General features: G+C 44.1%; 1 long non-coding RNA gene across 1 annotated transcript in view; it reads left to right on the forward strand.

Moving 5' to 3' along the window:
• The window catches only part of LOC138789471 (uncharacterized), a 58,159-nt gene that overhangs the window by 19,458 nt on the left and 18,168 nt on the right, over positions 1-20,533 (forward strand). Inside the window, exon 2 of the long non-coding RNA XR_011362724.1 lies at positions 5,581-5,606. This is a non-coding gene — a long non-coding RNA (uncharacterized lncRNA). The remainder of the gene's footprint in view (positions 1-5,580; positions 5,607-20,533) is intronic.

Here is a 20,533-nt window from a genome sequence, read left to right on the forward strand (position 1 = left end):
CTATCTATCTATCTATCTATCTATCTATCTATCCTCTATCTATCTATCTATCTATCTATCTATCTATCTATCTATCTATTTATTTGTGTAATAACAATTGGATCCAGCATCTTCACCTTTGTGTTCAGCACCATGGACAACACATTTAACATGTCAAATAGCTGTGCATTACAGGAAACTTACCAATTTTGAACCCTACAAGATATTGCAAATCTGAATGCAGGAAACTATCTCTGTGACAATACTGACCACCTTCCCATTTGAAAACGTTGGCCTTTATCCAATATGGGGGTGTTCTAGATGGCAGCCATTCCCCAGATATAGCCTGAAAGATAGGCCCCCCTTACCCATTACTTGCTGGGGTATCAGCTATGTCCTGAGGGGAGTACTGAGACTCTTGTCTGTATATTGAGGAGACTGATAGAATAATGTATTGCTCTTTTTATCCAGACGGTTTTCACGTTAAAATATTCTACAGAAAGAAACTAACAATTCCGCACATTTTCTGCCGTCTATTTTCAGTAGTTTTATCTCGGTTGATAAGTAGAGCTATGTACTGACTGCAGTCGGGGAAGTAAGCCGCGTGCATACCATTACTGTATAGGGTCATTGCACACATCACTGTATCATTCATAGCCAATGTCTTATAGGGAACGTCTTATGGATTTAATTTGTTTGATTTATTGGATTTATAACCCGCTCCCTGAGGCTATGTTCACACTACGTATATGTCCGGCCGCATATTTTTTGGGGCCGGACATATACGTGTAAAACTCCGGCCGGGATTTACGCAAGTTGCGGCCGGATACGTACGGTCCGCGAACTTACACCCGTAAGCTACGTACACTTCCCGAGCGGCGTACGTAGCGATCTGACAGCGGTATTTTACTGGGATATCTTCGCCTAGCCCCGGACACCCTACAGAACCTTTTGGATTGGCAAATCAAAGTGGAAAAAAGAAGAAATCACCACTACGTACGGGACCGCATGTTACGCTACGGGCGTAAGTTACAGCATTTCCCTCCCGAAACAATGGTCTGGTTCATTTTTTACATCGCCGCATATGATCCGGGCATAAGTTCGTACGTATTGTGTGAACTGTGCAGCCGTAGATCGTATACTTTCCATTGTGTGCAAACTACGTAAATCTCTGGCCGCTTATTCACGGAGCGCGCTACGGCCGGAAACTTACGTAGTGTGAACCTAGCCTAAGAGAACAGGGATTGGCAGATGAGTTGCGTACAGAGCCTTATGTGTGTGTGTGGTGCACAGATAGTGTCACTATCCTGCCTTGTCTAGCTCTCCACAGTATAGGAGCTGTCATTATAATGAGGTGTCTCTGCTGATTCTGCCTTAATCTATATGGCAAAGCTGGCTCTAGTGACTGCTCTAGAAGACAGTGTGAAAACTAGAACTTCAACGTGACTAGAATTTCAGTGTGGATTACTGTGGGGTCACTGTGTACATACATTATATTACTTATCCTGTACTGATCCTGAGTTACATCCTGTATTATACCCCAGAGCTGTACTCACTATTCTGCTGGTGGGGTCACTGTGTACATACATTACATTACTGATCCTGTACTGATCCTGAGTCACATCCCGTATTATAACCCAGAGCTGCACTCACTATTCTGCTGGTGGGGTCACTGTACATACATTACATTACTTATCCTGTACTGATCCTGAGTTACATCCTGTATTATACCCCAGAGCTGCACTCACTATTCTGCTGGTGGGGTCACTGCGTACATATATTACTTATCCTGTACTGATCCTGAGTTACATCCTGTATTATACTCCAGAGCTGCACTCACTATTCCGCTGACAGAGTCACCATGTATATACATTACATTACTTATCTTGTACTGAGTTAAATCCTGTATTATAGTCCTGTAATCCTGCACTTAATATTCCCTCCAGTTTCTTCACCACACCAGCTATTTCTTAAATATGCAATGTTCTTTCAACACACTGTGCACAGATCAATAGTACAATCGAGAATAAACTGTGTAATATATCTTATCAGACAAAATGTTTCCTTCCCCTGTTATCAAGCAACTTCTCTACCCCTTGCCTGGCTAGTGCTCCATTTATTCTCTATGGCACTTCCAAACATTGTCTAGAACTAAACTTGGCCGTGGTTGGACGCCCCATAGAGAATGAAGTAGGCTGGCTGCACATGCATGCTGCTGCTTTATCCACCATGGTTATTCCCTAATCTGTGGATAATGTTTGATCATGATAATACTCACAAAGGAGTCTAGGAAGCAGAGATATTGGGAGCTGTTTGATGGGTTCCTCGGCTATCGCTGTCACCCGTTAGGTTAGGAAATCCAGGGAATATGTCTGTGACCCCAATAGGCCGCAGTGTAGATGGTATCATTGGAAAAACATGAAGCAAAATTGTAACTTCAATCAGCTCAGTGATAAGATTAAACCGCAATATCCTTGAATGAGAAGGATTTACAGACGGCGCACTGAGGATTATACTGTACCGTAATATTCTGCGAGGACTTCGCCTTATTCCTTTGTCTACATAGGGGACGGAAACATGCCAGAAAGGAACGTTGTGTGGAATTGCTGCAAACTGTTCACCAATGAGTGTGAATACCACATCTATGAACAAGCTAGTGACCGGACAGTGCGGTTAAGGGGGATCTGTCATTAGGTTTATGCCGCCTTAAATAAGGGCAGCATAAAGTAGTGACAGAAATGCTGAACAGATCGGTGTATTACTGTCATCATTCTGTTTAGCCGTTCTCCTAATATGCAGGAGAATAGGATTCTTGCCACACCCCTCCCCCAGCTGCTGATGACAGTTGCTAACTATACACAGCATGGATAGATAACTGCCAATCAGCAGCTGGTGGGTGGAGTTTTCTGCTCCTCATGAATATCCAGGACTGCTGGGCTCATGCACATAATGGAGAGGACTACTTATTGTCCATGTTATTCAGGAGGATATCTCTGGATCAGCTGCACAGAACAATGTAAGTGATACATCATTCTGTTCAGCTTCTCTGTCACTAGTTTATGCTACCCTGAGATAGGACGGCCTGAACCTACTGACAGACGCTCTTTAACGTGTACCTGTCATTTCATGTGACATTTTAGGACTAGCTGTCCTATGTGTACATGAGGAGCAGCACTATATCTGGCCATTATTTATCTTGTATATACCATTGTTTAGCAGTTTTCTGCTTTTGGCTATCTTTCTCTGTCTCTCTGCAGTTTGTATGTATTCCCAGGCACTCAACCTCCCAGCTGCCTCCTCCCTCCATTGCTTGTAATCTGATCCTGGGGTTAGCCACAAGTAATAACCTGTAAAGAAAAGTTGTTGCTAAGTTGTTTTTATTTTTATATTTTTTTTAAGTAAACAATAATTTAGCAGTTCAAGGTTGGGAAGATGCTTGATAACAGAAGAAGCATTTTTGTCGGATAAGATATATTAAAATGTCTTCTTGTTTGTACTGTTGATCTGTGCAAAAATTATTGAAACAACAGTACATATTATAGTACACAGACAGATGGGGTGGTGAAGGAATTGGAGAGAATAGTAAGTGCAGCTCTGCAGTATACAGGATGTAACTCCGGATCAGTGTAGGATCAGTACTGTAATGTATGTACACAGTGACCTCACCAGCAGAATAGTGAGTGCAGCTCTGCAGTATAATACAGGATGTAACTCAGGATCAGTACAGGATCAGTAATGTAATGTATGTACACAGTGACCCCACCAGCAGAATAGTGAGTGCAGCTCTGGAGCATAATACAGGATGTAACTCCGGATCAGTGTAGGGTCAGTAATGTAATGTATGTACACAGTGACCTCACCAGCAGAATAGTGAGTGCAGCTCTGGAGTATAATACAGGATGTAACTCAGGATCAGTAATGTATGTACACAGTGACCCCACCAGCAGAATAGTGAGTGCCGCTCTGGAGTATAATACAGGATGTATCTCAAGATCAGTAATGTAATGTATGTACAATGTCTCATCCTTTTACGTAGTTATGATGCTTACAAATGAAGATACCCTCTAAATTTACAGACAGATGGCTTTGTGTCTCCCGGTCTGGATCTCGACTTGTACTGCGCTATGAAAGTGTCATCGCCTCCACGGTAGGATATTAACCATCCGGACCTGCTGTGGAGTAAACAATGTGTCCACTAATCTGCTATAATATCACTTCATTCCATTTGTTTAAAGACGATTAAAGCCTCCGTCCCCCGGATCCTGGGGTGAATGTACAATCCCGATCCGTGTCCTGAGACTTCGTAAATCACGCCACCATTATAAACACTTTCCTACCTAAAATGTTACAATTGCCTTTTATGGTGAAATCCAATGCCCCTTCCCACCGGGAATCTATCAGCAGATTCCAACCTCCTGCCGTTCTCGCTGGGACTGTGCGGATTACATAACGGCCCTGCGCCTGGCAGCCGGCTGGGGTGCTACAGATTTGTACAGCCAAATAGCTGGGAAGTTTTGTTTAAGGTACAGTTCATAACCTCAGCTTGGATGGAGTCCTAATGGAACCGTGTCACAGAACATAATGTTTGTGTGACGGAGAACAAAGGAAGCACTGACGGCCTCCAATAGTTAATGGACGTGATGTTACAATATGTGTCTGTGTAATCTTCCTACCATGAAGAGCTAAAAAAAATCAAAGGGAAACGCTGTCGTGTAAAATCCAGCCCAGATTATTTGTTTTAGCTGCCATTTCTCATCTGGACGTGGAGCAGACTATTTTAGCCGGAGTCTTTTGTAGCGGATGACGTCCTCCTCTAAGTATATCGATGTCAGAGTCACAGCTGATACATGACGACACAATGGCTTAAAGGGGTACTCTAGAGAAAGACTTTTTTTTATTATCAACTGGCATCAGAAAGCTATATAGATTTGTAATTTACTTCTATTTAAAAATCTCCAGTCTTCCAGTACTTTTCAGCTGCTATATGTCCTGCCGGAAGTGGTGTATTTTTTTTTCAGTCTGACACAGTGCTCTCTGCTGCCACCTCTGCCCATGTCAGGAACTGTCCAGAGCAGCAGCAAATCCCCATAGAAAACCTCTCCTGCTCTGGACAATTCCTGATATGGAGAGAGGTGGCAGCAAAGAGCACTGTGTCAGACTGTAAAGAATACATCACTTCCTGCAGGACATACAGCAGCTGATAAGTATGGGAAGAGTTGAGATTTTTTAAATAGAAGTAAATTACAAAGATCCATGTTAACAATATCTCACAAACAAAGCAAAAATGGAGCTGGAGTTTGACCAAGTTATTTCCGGACCATGACAATGTTCTAGTTATAGCCGCAAGAGTGTTTAATTGGGATTAACCAAAAACTGGACTTAAATCTTTTCTGTGGGAAGAACTGAAAGAATTTCAGAGAAGGGTTTAGGGAAAGCTCAGTAGATGACCAATACTGTCACTAACATGGCCGCAAACTCATGTATCCAAAGGTATGCACTTTATGGCCGTGTTCACGCATCATTTTGCGGCATAAAAAGGTTAAAATTTTAAGCAATTTTTTTGTTTGTTTGTTTTGACTTGTTTTTCGACTGTTTTCACAGGGCTACAGAAAAAGCTGTGAATGAAGGTGAGTTGTAATACCACAGACAACCTGAGCAAAGGGGTGGTGCTGTGTTTGGAAGGAAGCAGCTGTGTTTTTCTAATCCTGGACGCTCAGAATAAAGGTAACATACTGTGGTGACCTACTTTAGACAATGATTGGCTGAGCAGGTGCTTCCATATTTTGAGACAGAGATGAGGAAGTAGTGAACAGTAGGGATCAGGCGCATAGGGTAGGGATCGGATAGCTTTATTTTTAAAACATCAATCAAATGCCAGACAACACCTTTTAAAGGCTATGGACACATATGAAAAGCCACATAAAGCAAAAGTATTTTCTTCATAGGTCTCTATTAAAAATGTTGCTTACTTTTGCTTATATAGCCTTTGTAGTTTTCTGTATTTCGTTTCGTTTCCGTCTTCCTTCTATACAGCCTATATAATTCTCCCATTCAGACTGTCTTGTATCTGTTCTCCTCTCTCTCTCCAGCCTATGTGATATCTTATTTTCCTCCGAGTAGCAGCTAAATGGTAGAAAATTTTTAATTAAGACTTATTTGAACAGTTCTTCATTTTGTGTTCAGGAAAAAAGGAAAGAAAAAAAAAATCAGTGCAAAGATGTCCATATCATGGTATTTTCAGTAGGCAATCGGGTCAATGTCACCGCTCTTTGAATGCCAGCCTCCTTACAGTACTTGCAACTCAATATCCAGCGGGAGAGCCATACAGATAAGTCAATCACAATGTCCTTGTTCAGGCTTGATATTTGCAAAAGGGATTAATTTTATTTCATCTGCACAGGCTTTAGTTGGAACGTCTGCTATAGAATTATGTCGTCTATATACCCTCTTTATATGCAGGTTTACTCACTAAGGCGACTTCCTACAAATCACCCACAGCACTTATCTCATGTCCCTATCAACCCACCCCAATCACAAATACCAAAGATTATCCTGCGTTCAGTGCGGTTCGGGTTTAGTGAGCAGAACATAGGTTTTGGATGTAGCTCTGTATACCTTGGACTCACTCCAATATATCAGTGCCCAAATTACACCACCGTAGTCAGGAATCAGAGTTACAGGAGGTAATAGATATATGATGTTATATGATATATTTTTCGAGGATGGGGGTCCTCCAACCTCTGTCCCACCTGATGGGGTAGATCCTGGGCACCATATCCAGGCACTATCTGAACAAGCAACTTTTACTCATAGATAACAATTGTGGTGATGGTGTTCCCCCAACTTTGCCTGGTCCCTTGCCTTGAGGAAGATAAGTAGATACGCTATAGAATAAGATTTGCTAGTGTGGCATTGGATTCCGTGGAATGGGAATGATATCGCTGGTGGTCCGGTGCCCCTATTCTACCCTACACATTTTCTTCTAAGAAACCACTTGACACTCTAGTTGTGAGTCCGGTTGGTGTGGAACTAAACTACTCCAGGGAAGGTCTTGATCTAGACATGTTAAACAATTCTTTTCCTGCTGTCATGGAAGAGTTGGAGACAACCATTCACATTAGATGACTGTCCGGTCCTGCTGAGATCAGGTCTTCAACCACCAATAACTAAAAGTGTATGAGTACGACATATACCAGCAGATCCTACTAAATATAGCTGCATCTCTCAAGTGTATGGTCTACTTTAAAGAGGTCATCTACGTTAGATATCTGTCGGCCACTTGTTCTTCCAATGGCCATGTCTACTGACCCCATGCTACACATGTATTGGGTTGGCCCAGTGTGCATAAGGAAGGGTATAAGCCTCTGTCAGTAGCTTTTCTGTAATGCTTCCTGATTAGACTGAGGCAGCGGTGATGTCCTATTCTCTACTCTGATTAGCTCCATGCTCAGCGAGGGGCTGCTCGTGTCTTCGGACATCTCCTTCCTCCTTCTGCTGCAGTGACACCTCTGGCCACTAGGGTGCAAAGGCAGCCAACATGTCTGGATTTATAGAGGCAGCTTGTCTCCACCTGCTACTGCCGTCTGTCAATCCAGAGCCACCTGTACTTATTTAAACCAGCTCCAACAGCCCTTCCCCTGCCTGAGTGTTATTGGAATCTTGAATTCCAAGCAAAGGTTTCTGCTATTCTGCTTAATTCTTATCATTGTCTCTAGTTCAGGTTGCCTGACCCTTGTCTCTACAGTGTTCCTAGCCCGTTGCTGACTCAGATGGTCTGACCTACCCCTGAAGCCGCCTGTCTGACTACGATACCCCTCTTGTCCCCCGTACTGCCCTGACTCTCCTACTGACTACAATTACTTGCCCTGTTCCCCGTTGCCTTGTGCCAAGTCTTAGTAACCAGTTGCTGCTCACTTCAGGATCACACTTGTAGAGGAACCTGGTGCCCTCTGGCCACAAGCTTCCGCATCCTGGAGCGGGATAAAGGGTGAAGACCCAGACAGCACTTAGACTCCACTCTCTAGTGTGGCCCATAGCCAAACCGGTTGAGTAGTACAGCGGGTCCACACTGTCTGTTACATATTCTTCCATGGTAACAAAGGATCGGGAAATGCAAGTCCAATATAACCTTATTTTCTCCAACATCTGCCATCTGGACACCACTATACACATTAGACAGTCTGCCAGCCATGCCAACATCTGATGACATTCACAAAATGTGTATGGACATCTTTGGTCATGATGACCAATGGATTTACAAAGTCTCTTCTACGCACAGTCACTTCCCGTAAAAAAGTTCCGATCCATCCATCCCAATGTTTTTGTAAGGTCTCCTATGTCTTTGGAGTCCAGTGTTCCGGTATTTTGAAGGAAATTAGAAGGGGCTTTCGGAGTGATGGGATTGTTGTGACCTTTCCCCGCGTAGGGTAGAAAAGAAGGAATCTTATAAGAATTGCACTTGGTGACTTTGTATCATTACCATCAGGAGGACCCAAGATATTCAGGAGGATTCGACTCTTTACCGTCCTCTTTAACTTGCGTTTGGGAATTTATTCTGTTTGGAAATTCAGTAGATTGGGACGTAACTCCCCCAGAGCAGATCGGAAAGATGGGAGACAGATGTTCTTGTTTGTTTTTTCATTCATATATATTATTAGTGCTGGGAACTAAGTAAATTTAGCACAATAAAATCTGTATAAAGGTCAGACTTACTACTTTGGCTCCTGTTTTTGATGGATTGCCTTCATGCACAACTCAGCCCACTGAGAAGAAGGAGCCGGGCTCCCGATAAGGTGACTCATTGGAGGGTATCTGTAACACAAGACACAGATGCTTGTTTGTTTTTATGGCTGTCTTTATTTTGCTGAGTCCTGGGAACAATTCAGTGGGCTCCGCGAGCGTCGGGGTCAGCTGTACACAGCTATGAGAATATGGACAGCTAGGGAGCCGGCTAAAGGCAAGCACGGCAAAAAACAAGCAATAAAGCAACGTATAGGAAACTGAAGGGGAACGTTATATTGTTTATGTTTATTTTAGAATTTGCTCACAAAGTTCTATCCTAAAGATGTTCAACGAGGTTGAGGTCAGAGTTCATAGAAGGCCAGCCAGGATTTTTTTATTTGAAAATTTATGTGCACAAGGTAACATCTGAACACTGGATTTCTGACAAAAAAAAGAAGGAACCACACGAAATTGTCTGGCACATTGTAAGATTAGGGGGCCAAACCCAAGGGGCAGACAAGTATTTTCCTAAAGCTTGACCATTTGTACCAATCGTCTTGGGTCTTGAATTCTCTTGTTGGGACATATTCTCCGTATGTGTGTGATTAAGGGTGATGGTATATGAATGAGACAAGTCTGAAATAGTTAATCTTTATCTACTGTTGACTTGTGTGTTGACTGACACCACCCCAACTGTTGAGCCCTTAAAGAGTCACTGTCGGGGTTTTTTTTTTGTTTTTTTTTGCAGAAATCAATAGTACAGGCGATTTTAAGAAACTTTGTAATTAGGTTTATTAGCCATATATGCCATTATCTGCATTTAAATAGCATTTTCCCAGGTCCCCCCCTCCCTCCTCTTTTCCATTTACTGCAAAAGATCAGGAAATTGTGACTTGTTGCATCAGACGTACTCAGTCTGTTCTAGGGAGAGGGGAGGGGGGAGGAGGAAGGAGGGAGTTAGCCAACAGGAGAAAGCAGATAACAGAGGATTACAGGCACAGAGCTGGGTGACAGCTGTAATCAGAGCTCAGAGAGGTCAGTGCTGACTGTCAGAGGAGATAAGGGTGAGGTATTTGTAGATTAACTCTTTGTTGTCATGTTTAGGTGTTTTATTTAGCTCTCTCTATAGGAGAACAATGAAGACAGGGGGGAGAACTTCAAACTGCTTTTTTATGATAAAAATACATTTTTTGGCTAATAAACCCAATTACAAAGTTTCTTAAACTCGCCTGGACTATTGATTTCTGCACTTTAAGAGCCCACAGCTGGGTTGTTCATCAGTAGGACATGCACAGGGCTTTCTTTTCCTTACTTCTCTGGCTAATCACAGCACAGCGCATACTCATTTCTGCTATGCCATGCCATAGTGCTTAGAACTGTGCTGGGAGATGATGTGCAGAGTTCACTACTACTATAGATGAGTATCGATGTTTAATACGACAGTGACCATTTAAGACTTGTTAGGACATCTCCGGCGTTTCGTGTCACCTTGGATGGAAATGCCATTGCAAGACCATAATGCATTGCTGTTGGCATCCCATCCAGTGCCCCACAGGCTGAAATGGGACATGGTGGTGGTAGGCTGCACTGAAGCTTGGTCAACTTTTCTTGACCCAACACAACCACACCGAATGGTAACTATGATGATCCAAGAACATCTCAAAACTGGGCAGCTGTGGAGATAGTGGGGGCATCTGAGACCCTGAGGTTGTAATGTAATTCCCTGCTTGGTAATGTATTCTTGTTACACTACTTCTTCCAATTGTGTTGGTGGTTGGTAAGTCCTTTCCTAGACTATTATTTTGTAGGTCATGACTTTTAGAACATTGGGTAGGGTTACATTGAGATCTGTTCTATCTTCCATTCAAGTGAGCGGTTCCGAAGCTGGCAGATGTATCTGTATATTGCTTATATTAGGGCAGGATGTCTCATCCCCGATCCGATACGTAACCTTGTGTGTTCTGAGAAAGCCTCGATGCAAGAAGAAAACCTTGTCCCACAGGACCCGATGAGAACGTATGAATTAAGGGCTGGGAAGAGCAGCGCGGCCGCGGCATTTACAGGATGTGTCATTCGTTACAGATTTAGACGAGTTATGAAGAACAACTTCCTTTTTGTTGACACATGGGAAGTCATTTTTCATGACACAGGAGGGTCTGGAACCAGTGATGTTTATGCGAGCGGAGGGAAATGAGCCCTTGTCCACTCCGAGGAGGAACGTTTCATGAGCTTCATTTAGGAAATGATAAATAAAGGAATTATTCGGGTCTGGATTATACCTGAGACGTCTTTTCCGATCCAGTTCAATCATATTGTTTGCCTGCACAATCTCTGTCATATCCTCACTGAACAGCTTTCTCATGTATGGCTGCCAAATAGCGAGACGTACGCTCCTCAGGAAACGAAGGGACTTATGTAACGTGAAGCTCCTGGGTCCTGATGCAGATTCTGTACCATGGTCCTCTGAGTCCTGTTAGTCACTGGGTGCCATCTGGGGCCAAATAGAGCTTGTTTTTAGTGGGCCATTTGGGGAAATTTCCTAATTTTCGACTATTTAAAGTCACCTGTATTGACCTCAGACAGTTAGGAAGGTCTACCAGGTGTCCATCTTTCCCGTTCCCACAGTCGTCCTCAGTCTCAGGTGCTACCATAGAAAATGTCCTGGTGCCAGGGACCAGTGACAGGACTGTGATTGCAGTGGTGCATGAGACTGAGAGAGGGGCATCTGTCTGCTCACTACAGTTTCACGGTCAGTTAATAAGGATAATGTGCTACGGAACGGAGTAGAGAACTCCCGGTACCATCATTCATTATGATGCCGGGAGCTCCAAAACTGTACTGATATGTAGTGTCAGTACAGTAGCGTCAAGATTTAAACAGTTTTGGAGAAACCAGCATCATAATGAATGATGACTCAAGGAGTTCTGAATTCCGTTAGCACATCGTCCCTGCATGGACCGGAAATTAGGGAACGTGCAAATGCCCTCTTAGGGCCTGTTCACACGGAGCAAAAGAGGTGGAATTTAAAGCGGAGCCCGTGCCGTGGACGCCGCTTGAAATTTTGCTTGTCCCATTGATTTGATGGGTTACACGCACTCCTCCCCTCTCCACTCAAAGAATTGATAAGTCAATTCTTAGAGCAAAGGCGCACGAGAAATCCCATTGAAGCAATGGGACAGGTGGAATGTCAAACAGCATCCCCAGCAAGGCTCCGCTTGAAATTATTTTGCTCAGTTTGAATGAGCCCTTAGAGTGTCTGAGGTCTGCTTTAGGATCTGTATATATAGTCAAAGTTTAGTTGACAGTACAGTGCTGTGTATCTATCTATCTAATCTATCTATCTATCTATCTATCTGTGATGCGCTGTAGCAGTGTTGTGATGCGGCAGCGTGATTTGGCCAGTTTGTTATTCCAAATGGTCAGTAACAGCCGGGAGTGTTTAGGGTCACTTGGGCACTTGTCACCGTAGCCTGTAGTGGTAGCAGACCAACAAGTTGGTGGTATTGCCACTCACAGAAAGGGGAAATAACCCAAGTATACAGTAGTGTGTGTGGGTGCAGGTGCTGACAGATTTGACCAGAGTCTCATGTGTTTAGTCAAAAATATAACACTTTACTGAAGTAAGACTTGAGACTTGCAAATCTTCATACTGAAACATTGGTGCTGACATAGAAGTAACCAGTGCTTGTGGAAGTAGAAGGTGTTTTGTGGAGATAGAAGGAGAAGAGAGGAGTTGCCAGAGGAGCCCTGTCCAATTTAGTAAGTGCGCTGTGCCGGAACAGGTGTATAGGTAGAGAGGTAAGAAGATACTCGAACTCACGGATGCCAGTAGTGGCTCTGAACTGCCTTATGCCTCCTAGTTGCGAGATAAACGTCCTAAGTGGGTAATACGAGCCCTAGTCATTGGTTATTTGTGTGTAGCAGACTTCCCAGGTTTCCCAGTCATCTTGCACTGCACAGTAGGATACGTAGACCTTGTACGGTAGCTTTGTCTTACTGGGGTAGGTTCCTATTGCTTCAGGATACTGCCTTGCACTTTTTAGAGACGTTCCTGGCGTGGGCAAGGATTATTTCTAAGTGGCTTCTCTACCTTAACATGAACTTTACACTGCATAGTTGCTTTAGTGTCTAGAAGGGAAACTTTGTAAAGAGGTAGTCTCTCACACACCCGTCCACTTGGACCTCCAACTATTAATTCCCTCTTCCTCCCATCAGGATCTAACTCCTCCTACAGGGGCCTAATACTAAACCCTCCTGTGAGTGGTGGGGCTGTGTGTGTGTGTGTGTGTGTGTGTGTGTGTGTGTGTGTGTGTGTGTGGGAGAGAGAAGAGATAGGATAGGAGAAAATAAGCACCTTTGATTTATCAGCAAGACAACACATGAGATAAACAATTAACCTTTGGTGACTTCAGCTGTGCATCAGGTGAGAGCAAACAGTGGAACCTAGTGGGGAAAACACAGTACTACATCTCCCACTTGTGAACCTGAGAGAGTGACTTGCTCAGGTCCCCTAGACAGCACCAGTGGTGGGACACCACGTATCTATATCCTTTTTATGTTCTATCTATCTATCTATCTATCTATCTATCTATCTATCTATCTTTCAGATAGTCCACGTCACTCCAATAGTTATCAAGTGAATAGTGGCATTGCACTATGATATAATAAATACCACTATTCACTTGATAATTATTGGAGTGCCGTGGACTATCTGACATATAGACATATCGACCGGGTTAAACAGCTGGCATCGCGAGAATCTTACTGCAGTGCTGCTACATTCGCTACTATCTATCTATCTATCTATCTATCTATCTATCTATCTCCTATCTATCTATCTATCTATCTATCTATCTATCTCTCTATCTTTTTAGGACGTCCCATTCTAAACCCATAGACATTAATATGGAATTGTTCACCCTTTGCAGATATAGCAGCCTCTTCTTTTAGAGGTGTCTTTTGGAATTGACAGGGTCACAATCTCCATCTCCAGCGCTCTGTGCGGTGACCACACTCCCACATCCACACAGTCATGGTGCATCTCCTCTACTCCAGAGTCCACGATCGGCATTGTGTTAGGTGATGTAAGGTCTTGCATGCAGCTGCTCAGCCATAGAAACCCATGAAGCTCCTGGCAGGCACAGTCTTTGTTTGCTGGTGCTTGGTCTCTGCAGTTATGGAGTCAGCAGAGTGGTGATAACTTTTCTGCTCTCTGCTTCCCAATGCTTCCGCTTCTCAGTGATACCGCTCCCAGAAGATGGGGAAGATCTAGGAGGGAAGACCTTTCAGGACCTGACGGATAGCAGCAGTGATGTCCTGTTACAGTACCGCACTGGTATCAGGGAGCTCTATACATATGTTTGGCGACTGCACTGGTAAGAACGGGATTATATATGAGACACCCAATGCTTTTGTCCACTAAATATACAGCATATATGGGGAATTCTCATAGACACACATCTATGCGAGCTACTATTTGCTATATATAGTATAACATATAATAATGGAGTTATAATCATTCGCTTGTGATGTTAAAGTGCCACCTACTGGCTTTTCTGGAAACAACTCAATGAGAGTTCTTATAGCAAAAGCAAATCCCTGTACATCTGCATGCAGTATTACAGCATGGTACTCGGCTGTGTAACACACTATGTGCACGGGCAGCTTTACAGTCCACAGAGTTTTGTATTGTACCACGCTCCCCCCTCCCCGACACTACTAATCCTCCTTCATCCTCCACAGCCATCTCCCTGCAGTCACCCACTACAGCCAGCAGTGTCACCCACGTCACCCACTTTTGCCCCCCCCCGACAGTAGTAATCTCCTTGCATCCACTACAGCCAGCAGCCCACGTGACCACTGTGACTTAGCTTCATTGGTTAGCCAGTAAAGCCCAAGGAGCACGTGACCCTGTCTCTGACGGATAGCGGAAAAGAAGAAGAGTGTGTCGGAAAGGACCTGGATAGAAGAAGATTTCTTCATTAACGTGGCAAGCTGAGGAACAGTAGAAAAACAAAAATAGAAGCATATTACAAACTGGATGTGTGGTGTCCTACCACTAAGGTTCTTTTTCTTTTTTTGTGTTTTATGCACCTGTCCAAAAAGTTCTTTCGTCAGCTTGTGTGATGCTGGAATGTTTAGACGTTGTTTTATTGTCCACCACTAGATGTCAGTATTGTATATGTCTGAGTATTGCACAGCTGCAGTTACTAATGGGTTACTGTTTTTTTTCTTGTACCACATGGATCCGTGCACCAATAAGAGCTGTTCTTTCTCTTAACCTATCCCTATCCTCTTATTCTTGCACACACACACACCTCCCCACCAACCCCAGGAAAGTACACTGGTGGGAGGAAGGGGAAGTAGCTCAGTCCTAGTCAGATTCCTGTGCAGAGAGTAAGCAGGACAAGACAGTCCCTGCTGTAGTCAAGTTGGTGGCCTGGCTTATGCCAGGTCCCCTGTCAGGGACAGAAGAACCAGTCCGGAGGAGTCTTAGTCTAGCTGTTAAGCAGAACAGACACACATGGGAAGCACAGACACTTGTTTCTTGAAATCAACTCTTCTACACACTATGCAGTGTTAAACATCCTCAGAAAGGACAAGTCAGGGATCATCCCAGCTCACGCCGTGAACAAGTCTAAAGGTGCAGGACGGTATCCTATAACAGAAGGACTGATCCGGATAGCCAGCACAACCCTAACCAGCCAATCACAGCACATATGCAAATAGCTGAAATGTAGCAGCCAATAAAAACTCGCAGGTCCTTTACTTAAAGGACAACTCAGGCCAAAATGTATTTTTTAATAAGTTATTAGTACATAAGGAAAGTTAGACAAATTCCTAATATACACTTATTATGGGAAATGCGCTTATACTGCTATTTACCTCAATTTAGTAGATCAGGCAGATTTAAATTTCTCTAAAAAACCGACATCACGAATCAGAGCAGGGCTGGGTGTAATTCCTATGAAGCGTCCAGCAGTATATGGAGAAATTACATTGTAATTTCAGCACGGGTTGCAGTCATCCATAGCAGCTTGTGCATTCCCTGGGTGGCAGGAAGAAGCTCCCCGGCACCAATACATCCCGCGCCAGCTCCCCTAGACCCCCAAGGACCCCCCCACACCCGTCCACCCCGCCGGCCGCCCTCCCCTAGCGCCCCCCCGCATCTGTCCATCCCGACGGCTGCCCTCCCCTCTCTCTCTCCTGCTGCAGTCAGTGACTCTGTGTCTGGAGAGAGACAACGGGGACCACTGTCCTGTAAGCAGCAGGGAGAGTGCTGCTATACCATGGTTCCCACTGTCTCTCTAGAGCCGCACAGTCTTTGACTGCAGCGGGAGAGAGAGCGGGGAGGGCGGCCTGCGGGATGGAGGGTGTGCGGGGGCTAGGGGAGGGCGGCCGGTGGGATTGACGGTTGTGGGGGGTCCTTGGGCTAGGGGAGCTGGCGCGGGATGGATAGGTGCCATGGAGCCTCTTCCTGCCACCCGGGGAGTGCACAAGCTTCTATGAATGACTGCAACCCGTGCCAAAATTACAATGTAATTTCTCCATATACTGTGCCCCCTGCTGGACACGCAGTCACATGTCCACTATTGGACAATAGAATATGGCAGGTCTTTACAATTGTGCCGTACTGACATAAATACAGATTTTCACAAGATTTACATGGTAACTGAGGCCGCTGTGGATGTCACTGTTAAAGAGCCGGTATCAAAGTCGCTTGATACCGGAGTGCATCTGTCCCTTCAATCTAGCGATTAGCCGGAAGTCTCAGCACCTGGACCCCCACTGATACAATTGTGAACCATATTTCTCCAGCAGTGAACACAGTGTTATGTGTTCACTGTTTAGCCCTAAAGTCTTATCCAATTGGTGTTTTACTTCTCTGCCGTCTACTGTCCACTGCTTGTTGTTAGGGGAATTCTGTCTCTAACAGTAGAGAGACCAAGACAGAAAACAGGCTTAGCTAGTGCTTTGTGCAGAGTCTGTCTGCCTGCTCCAGAGGGTCTATAATGTATCTAATAGGTAAATCAAGGCTTCCTTTTTATCTCTGACCTCCCATTCAATTCTGGGTAGCTGTCCCTTGTGTAGCTTGTCATCATTATCAGCAACTCGCCAGACCAGGGCTTCTTTTGTGATGTAACATCTGCCATGCTGTAATCCTCCTGCCGGTTCAGTGTTTAGTGTAACCCCTTTCTTGCTGTTATGTTGTTATTCTTTTCCTTTCTGGCATCATAGCACCTTGTAAAATCGGTGTATCAATAACCCCCTTCTCTTCATGCCCTCTGTAGTAATGTACTGTGTAAATCATCCCCCAGCAGAGTGCCAGCCTGTTCTCCCCTGTGCTCTTTCTTAAGCACTTTGTCATGGCATAGCAGAGAGAAGTAAGTTGTGTCCTTGAATTGGCCAGAGAAAGTACAGAGAACAATAATATTTTCAAAAAGATTTACCTACACAGATGATTAGATCGATCTCTCGCTACTCTATATTGTACATTGAGGTTTCCCTAATGTGGCAATACCTAACAGTCACCAGCAGATGGCAGTAAAGCTCTATAACCACATATTGCAGCTTAGCTTTACACGATTTCGACAGTAGAACGATTGACGTCTGAGATGTTCTATGGATGTAATTTCTAAATAGCATTCCCTTTTAGACTGTGGTGACCCTTACTGTACCCCTAAACCGACACTTGGTGTTGGAAATTCTGGATTCACAGCTGTACAGGATGCAGCTACTTCCCCCAGTTTATTGACTGGCGGTGTTATTGGGGTGCTCTATGGCAATGTTGATGGTACTCTGTAGGTATAAAATAAAAAATAAAAAAAATCACTTGGTGGTTGAGGGCCCTGTTCACACTTGGTCTTACCTTAACAAAGACTATGTTTTGTGGACAATTAGTGGCAATGCTGAGGGAGGGAGGTGGTGGTGGTGGTGGGGCACCTACTTATATTAGTGACCACCTATCTTAATTGGTGGGCAACTATCTACCTCCTAGGGAGCGCCTATCTCTTCTGGGGGGCAGCTATATACATACTGAGGAGCATCTATCTACCTACTGATGGGCAACTTTTACTGCCAAGCGGGACGTATCTACCTACTGGGGGGTAACTACCTCCTAGGGGCTACCAATCTGTAGTGTGTGTGTGTGGGGGGGGGGGGGCAGTGATCAACATCCTTGGGGTTTTCTATGTTATGTGCAGTGGGGGCAACTATCTACCTATTGAGGATAACTGACTATTGTGAGCATCTATCTAGCAAGAGGGGCACTAATAATATTTGAGGCACTATAGGAGGAGGGAAAGCCAAGGATGAGTGGAAAAGTGTGTTAGATATAATGGCGGTCTGGGCTGGAGGATAAAAGAAAGGAAGAAAATGTCTCCGATCAGAGAAGACAGCAACTGTAAGTCACTGGATGTAACTGCACTGTAATCATTTATATGGTCTGCAGAGAGCTGGTGTCTACCTGTATATAGTTACTGTACCTGCATACATACCTGTATATAGTACAGACACACACCACATGAAATTCTGGACCCTGAATCCAGTGCTGATCACACATAAAGTAAACTTTTGCAAAGCGTTTCAGGACCAAAAAGGACCCTTCATCAGGTGGCCGCATATAAACTTGAATTAATTTTTAAAAATTAAGCATTTTTTTAATCTAATTGTCCCTGAGCAGCAGGAACTGAGTCATTTAGAAGGTCTTGCTCACAGTCTATATCCTGATGCTGAGTATTTCTGTAAGGTCAATGCAGGGTACAATACAGATCAATACAGGAGTACTTCCTATTATTTACTTAGTGCGGTCAGTATTAGTACTTTTGTGTATTTCAGTAGCTGTGAACATACAATTTACTGACTAAATAAAGTCCATCAATCGCACCTTTTACACTCACTAAGTTATATAAGCTATAAAAAAAAAGTACAGCGGACAGGAAATGCAGAACTCCAACTAATATGGCATGCACACCATGGCAAGTTTTAGGCGCCATAGCGCTTTTGCCTCAGTACCCTAACAGAGACTCTCACAATGTAGCCTGTAATAGTATCCACATATAAGAAAGTCATATAAGATACTCTCTAACAGTGCCCTCATTATAGAGGTAGCCTCCAATAGTACCCTCATAAGAGACCAAGCCTCCAACAGTACCCTCATAATAGAGCTAACTTCCAACAGTACCCTCATAATACAACTAGCCTCCAACAGTACCCTCATAATCGAGCTAGCCTCCAACAGTACCCTCTTAATACAACTAGCCTCCAACAATGCCCTCATAAGAGACCAAGCCTCCAACAGTACCCTCATAATACAACTAGCCTCCAACAGCACCCTCTTAATACAACTAGCCTCCAACAGTGCCCTCATAATACAACTAGCCTCCAACAGTACCCTCATAATAGAGCTAGCCTCCAACAGTACCCTCATAATACAACTAGCCTCCAACAGTACCCTCATAAGAGACCCAGGGTTAGATTTATCAAACATGGTGTAAAGTGAAACTGGCTCAGTTGCCCCTAGCAACCAATCAGATTCCACCTTTCATTCCTCACAGACTCTTCTAGGGGCAACTGAGCCAGTTTCACTTTACACCATGTTTGATAAATCTCCCCCATAGTCTCCAAAAGTACCCTCATAATAGAGCTAGCCTCCAACAGTATCCTCATAATAGAGCTAGCCTCCAACAGCACCCTCATGATAGAGCTAGCCTCCAACAGTATCCTCATAATAGAGCTAGCCTCCAACAGCACCCTCATAATAGAGCTAGCCTCCAAAAGTACCCTCATAATAGAGCTAGCCTCCAACAGCACCCTCATAATAGAGCTAGCCTCCAACAGCACCCTCATAATAGAGCTAGCCTCCAACAGCACCCTCATAATAGAGCTAGCCTCCAACAGTACCCTCATAATAGAGCTAGCCTCCAACAGCACCCTCATAATAGAGCTAGCCTCCAAAAGTACCCTCATAATAGAGCTAGCCTCCAACAGCACCCTCATAATAGAGCTAGCCTCCAACAGTACCCTCATAATAGAGCTAACCTCCAACAGTACCCTCATCATATTTGAGATGAAGGCAAACCTCTTCATCAGATACATGATGAACAGGTTCGTATGATGGGTCTGATGAAGAGGTTTGGCCTCGAAACCCGTCATCCCAAATAAAAGTATGTCTTCTGAACTACATCTCCGATCATCATTGATGCGGTGAGCTGCTATTGCCGATCAGCGCCTTTGATGTCCCGGACTCTTTCATGTTTGGACCTCCGATGTGTCATCTTAAAAGGGCCACCATATCAGCGCCCCCCACTGGATAAGCAGCTATATAGACATTTTATATGGCCAATGCATGTGATAATACTCTCAGATTTGGGTACCCGTTTAGTATGTTTTGGTCTACATTATATAACAGTACACTATATGTGGCACTGTCGACAGCTCTGGTCACTTTACTATGAATAAGGCGCCCCCTGCTGTATAATATGTGGGATTGTCATAGCGGTCAGGGTCACTCAGATGGTCCATGGTTTCTGATATCTGACATGAAGATCACAGATGACAGCAGGTCAGATGTTTTACAGCAGGTAAGCAGGTCACAGACAGGTGAGACAAAACGTTTTATCTGATATCCTGATCTCGGTTTATATTCTATGTATGTATCAAAGGGTAGATTGTAGGTGGATAGCAGCGGCCTGGTACCACCGCAACCCTTACTTATCTCACGCTGCTATCAGGATCTCCAAAGGACAAAATGTCTGGGGATGTTTAATGGCGCTATATTACCTTCAATCCAACCTGATCCCAGTAAACAAGAAAATCCTTAAAATTCTTAAAG

The sequence above is a fragment of the Dendropsophus ebraccatus genome, chromosome 4, assembly GCF_027789765.1.
Source record: "Dendropsophus ebraccatus isolate aDenEbr1 chromosome 4, aDenEbr1.pat, whole genome shotgun sequence".
Lineage (NCBI taxonomy): Eukaryota > Metazoa > Chordata > Amphibia > Anura > Hylidae > Dendropsophus > Dendropsophus ebraccatus.